Raw genomic sequence first — 6,000 nt, 5'->3', positions numbered from 1 at the left:
AACGGCAAAGTCGACTTTGCCGTCCATTTTTGAGAAAACGACTTTTTCTACTAGTCGACTGTAATTCTTGAATTAAGATTTCTTATACCAAACTGCTATTTGGTATTTTTAATGTATGGGCTCCCAACTCAACTGTAATATTCATATCGATACAGTTTAGTCAACTATAATGAAATTGACCAATCACAGCTCGCCGCGATCAAGAGGACGAAACAAAACCATAGCTCAAATTAATTATTTTAAGTTGTATTGTAGAAACAATTGGTTCATAAGTCAGAAACGCGCATGTGACACCCTTAATATAGCAACATCCATAGACTACGAAAACCACTTAGTGTTGCTTGTTAGTCTCCATAGGCTACGGTGGCCAAAATCGAGAAAACAACTGTCTAAAAATTGAATTTAGCGCGGAGCATGTACCAGGGCCTCATCAGTTACGAGAAGGAGTTCGTTGACCAACCCGCCGTAAGGCGCGGGGCGCGGCGGCCGGGACCCGTACCAGTATGAAGGTATCGCGGCTGTTCGCGAATCTTAGATGTATACTTTTGGTTTGGTTTGTTTGTATGATTCTACTAGTTTAAAGTATTATTTTTGTTGACTAGTAGAAAAAGTATTGTATACAATAGTGATATAATCAAGCTTTTCAATCTCGTACCTTACTTAGGCAACTCAGCAAGCTTCGTTGCCTAAACATGGTACTCGACTGAAAAACTCTCTATTATATCACAATTGTATAAAATACTATTAACTGCTTTAGGTACTTATATCACGCACTTATTAGCTATTTTATCATCCACTGTGTTGATCTTATCGTACGATAAATATTTATGTGGCGGCCTGTTTAGTGAATTTAGTTGTAAGTCTCTATCTTATTTGTGTAGGTAAGAGCGAATGACTAGGTACAACTGGCTGTTTATCCAGTTAATATATGTACTTGTGTAGGTACCTACATGCGTGCGGCGTGTAGGCACACGTACCTAAATGTCAAATATTAATGTCTCTATATATGCGTACCAAACTTATTGGTGAAAATGTTTTGTTTTATCGGCAAAACCGTTTCCTAATTCTAATATCAGAAATCTTTTATTGCGAACCATGGGTACGTAGTTGTTGCAATTCAATTATACACGGTGGCAAAAAAATATCTGCATTCCTGTTGCCAGGGAGGTTTTGGGAGTATACTGAGCAACTTTTACTATGGGACCAACCCCGAAATAACAAAAAAAAAATTTACCCTCCCATAGAAAATGGACCCGCCAAAATGTACGAAACTGCCAATTTTTTTTCGCGATTTCGGGGTTGGTCCCATAGTAAAAGTTGCTCAGTATAATCCCAAAACCTCCCTGGCAACGGGAATGCAGTTATTTTTTTGCTAACCTGTATAAACACGTGACATCTTATTGCAAAGTCTTATCGCTAGCTAGGACAAAAGTTATCTTATAAATTGTATTTGAATCAGGATCCGAATCAATACTATCGGTGTCGTTTAATGAACCTCGAATATGGTAAAAACCAAGTGCAATATGTAAGCAACGAATGCAAAGCAAAGGCACACGATGTATGTGGCGGGGTAGTAGGTAAAAGGCAGGGAGAGCGAAGCAGCAGCGACAGTGGCGGCGGCCGAGGCCGCATATGCCGCGCGCATCTGTCCGATCTCGCGCGCGCTACATCATTGTAGTGCTCGCGTACTCCACCTACAGGCTGATCTCAAGCGCATATCATCCCTTTATTTCACTGCATAATTCATATGTTTGTACTTTATCGTTAGCTTTAGGAAACTATAGAAGAACACTTACAACCTACATATTTAATTTGTTACGAATTTATTGATTTTATATCGCGAAATAATCTGACCGATTGACGGCTGTAAATACCTATGATGCTGGAAATTATGTTTTGTAGACATTTTTCTTGATGTTGGTAATATGTATAGTATTTTATTCATGCATATGTCTTCAATAGGTCTGTAGATGATTTATACAATAATAATTATGACATGATTTATAAACTTTTGTCTCGCGTTGATTATGGCACATTTTAACCGCTCTTGAACATAAACATAAGTTAATTACAAAAATTATATTGATATTTGAAATTTTCAATTACAATGAGAAATGAGGTGATAGAGTGAGTGTAGAGGAGTGTCATTTAGTTAGTTTTACTGGGCATTTTCCGGAAATCGACATCCACTGTCTCATTATAAATAAAATTTTAACCGCTCTTGAACATAAACATAAGTTAATTACAAAAATTATATTGATATTTGAAATTTTCAATTACAATGAGAAATGAGGTGATAGAGTGAGTGTAGAGGAGTGTCATTTAGTTAGTTTTACTGGGCATTTTCCGGAAATCGACATCCACTGTCTCATTATAAATAAACGTCATATTTTCATAGAAATTTGACATTAATGATGACATTGCTACGCTTTACATAGCAAGCGTTGATTGCAAGTGCCATGCAGTGTTAACTCGGTCCGACTCTATAAGGCAATCGCAAGCAGGCTGTATAATCGATATCGGCCGAGATCACGGAGGACACCTGCGCACACACCTGCCGCCCCTGATTCGCCAAAAACGAACAGTCGAGCGCCCACCTGCCGCATCGATACTCCTGTTTATCGATACGATAACCTAAACTACCCAACTAATCTAGCCCGTTTATGTAAACATCACTGCAATCTCTATCAGCAATACTTTAAAAACGGGGCAAGTGCATGTCGGGACGCTCAAGTGTTCGTGTGATACGAAAATTAAATACCCGCGGGTAGATAAAACAAGCAAAAGGTATTAGTTACGATTAGGTATATTCCCGACATATTTACGATCTTTAAATTAAAGTTTTCGAGAAACTCCTCCACTGCGGCTGCGCCCGTCATGCAGCCTCTTCTTCTTTTTTTTTGTACTATATACTTCCAAAAGGAGGTCGCAGCCGGTTAATGATGAAGGTGTAACCTATACATATATCACACGAACCATCAAAAATAATTTAGCCCAAAAGGTCCAAAGTTAAGGTGGAAAACACGTTACAAATACACAAACATGCCACGTAGTCATCGGGTAAAAATTAAATTTAGTTATGTATGGATCATAGTTATCTGAAATAAATGTATTTTGATTTTGTTTTTTTAATCGAATGTGGTGTGTGTGTGTGGTTAAATTGGGGTTTACAAACAAACATTTGGTTCCTACCTACCTAACCAAATTTTCGGTAAGTAGGTATTTGCTGTCGGTTTGCGTGGGTTGTACAATCACTTGTATCCCGTGAACTGATTTTTTTTCATATTGAAGACTGAAGGTAGGTATGGAAGTATGAAATGCACCATGTTGCGGATTGCATCACGGTCGTGGCCAGATTTTGATGTAGGTAAGTAAAATTTGATAGTTACCTACTTCAAATTTGTATTCGATAGCATGCATGCCTTTACCTACTGAGTTTAATGTAAGTAATTTAAAACTGTAGAGCAATTTATTAATAGGTACGGATATTATTCATTCAATCAAGCTACATATTCATTTGTAGTACTAGGTTCCTACTTCAAATAAATATTTGAGCGTGGATATTACCTTCCTCTATTTCCCATATTTATGAGAAGTAATCGATATAATGAAAGCTTAGAAACGCTCCATTAAGCCATCATAAGTATTCATATGCAGGTACTTACAATATAAACGTATTTATTACAGGTAGTACTTAGTCTTACGATACGATTGGGTTAGGTCAGTGGTTCCTAACCTGGGGGTAAAACTGGTATTTCACGGGGGTAATAAGCTAACCTTAATGAGCCTTAATTACGAACAACGGTGGATGTATCGACGAAGTGAAGAGGCGTATGGCTATTTCTAGGTCTGCAATGGACAAGTTGAGGAAAATATGGAGGAATCGCAACCTATCGCAACACATATAGAGCCACAAAAATCCGACTAGTTCGGGCACCTGTATTCCCCATATTCTTGTATACCTCAGAAACGTGGACCCTGCGGGAAGTAGAGAAGAAAGAAGATAGACGCCCTAGAGATGTGATGCTGGAGAAGAATTCTCGGAGTATCGTGGACTGAATTCCGTACCAACGAGTCTATACTTCGAGAACTCGGCATCAAGCAGCGTTTATCATCTTTGGTGCAGTCTCGTATCCTCACCTTTTTGGTCACGTATGCCGCCGAGGGGAGGTGGCTATTGAGAGACTTGTGGTCCAGGGAAAGGTCGAGGGTACCAGGCCACGAGGAAGATCGCCTATGAGGTGGACTGACCACCCAAGTAGCATTGCAAGCTGTATATAAGCTGTATTAAAGTTTATTTGTATACTATAAGCTGTACAGTTAGGCTGTACAAAGGCTGTATAAGCGCTTATACAGCCCTTATAAGTAAAAAAAGGGCCCAAATTATACAGCCTTTGGCGTTATTAGAGCTGTAGAGTAGCTGTATAAGCAATACATAAGCTGCATAATAGCTGCATTACAGCTATATTTCGGTGTAACAGGAAACCTTAACACTACAGATAATCTCTTATAAGTACGATATAACAATATAAGTTTTAAATGAGTTATAAGAAAGAATTACAAGAGAATAATAATCATTTAAGAAACTAAAATGTCTTAATCTTGTTCATTCATAATATAGTAATGGCGACAATAAAGTGTTAAGTATTGTGGATGGTAAAAGTAAAAGTAAATATTATACAGGACTTGAATGGAATATTACATTATTGGTAAGTGCGGATTATTATTTATTGTGAACCTGTGTATCTTTTCTGGCAAAATATTTACGCGCCTGCAAAATAACAAAGAGAAACCATAAGGAAAATATCAAAAATCGGTAAAGTTACTGTTTGTTTTTAAGGTTAGAGTATCAAAAATATTTATAAATATTAATTCTAAGGCTAAACAATTTATTTTAGCTGGTAATCATAACACGGCGTTAGTCTGCTAAATATTAGCAAGTATTTCTTTAATTATATTTACAAATACGTTTTTTTTATTATTGTAAAATGGCGACAATTTTTAAACAGCCTATAAGATAGTTGGAGAGCATTATAATCTTAGTAGCTGTGCTGTGTAATAAATGGAGTGTCTTTTACAGCTTTTGTAATTAAAACAGCTTTATAATAGAATATTTGTATTCGTTTGGCTGTATTTCGGTTCTCCGTACATAAGTTATAATTCTCTTTAGAAATCCGTATAACAAATAAAAAACCTGTACTGTAACTGTCATATATTCCTTTAGTTTTATAATACACTTATTTTCAGAAATCATTACACTACTATACTTATACGAGTGTAAAATTACGTCAAAAGATTGTTATAAGCGACTCTATCAGTAATACAGAAAAAAGCTGTACTATAGCTGCCATTTATTCATTTGGTTTTATAATACCCTTACAGACAGAAGTTATACAACTACTATTCTTATAGGAGAGTAAGATTACGCCATAAGAAATAGCTTTAAAACGGGGTTGACAGATACATTTGTACAGCTACAAGTGCCAAGTGATACTACAATACAGCCTGTATACAGCTTTTACGATAAAATTAGCTTGTAGTGTTTCACAACACTTAATGTTTTAAAACGGAGTTGACAGACAGATACTTTTGTACAGCTAAAAGTGCCAAGTGTTACTACAATACAGCCTGTATACAGCTTTTACGATAGAATTAGCTTGTAGTCTCTCAAAACACTTTTAGTTTTATAGTAGATTTTTTATATTCTGATAAAGCACCCCATGCTTCCGCAGAAACCTTTATAATGATTTTATACAGCTTGAGCTGTATAATGTCTGTAAAGTACCTTTTATACAGCTTAAATCTTTTCTGACACTCTTATACGTCCCTTAAATCACTCTAAGTTCTCAATTGGCTGCTATATTGATGTTGCCGACACTTCCATGCTACTTGGGCAGATAAAGGCGGCAGTAAATGGCTCATCATCACTACATGAATGCACGAGGAAGGCGGCTATCAGAGAAGAGTGGCGACGTGTTGTGAAGCTTACCACCAACACCT

Source organism: Cydia splendana, chromosome Z, assembly GCF_910591565.1.
Source record: "Cydia splendana chromosome Z, ilCydSple1.2, whole genome shotgun sequence".
Taxonomy (NCBI): Eukaryota; Metazoa; Arthropoda; class Insecta; order Lepidoptera; family Tortricidae; genus Cydia; species Cydia splendana.
The sequence above is the reverse complement of the archived record's forward strand: the minus strand, read 5'-3'. Positions refer to the sequence as shown.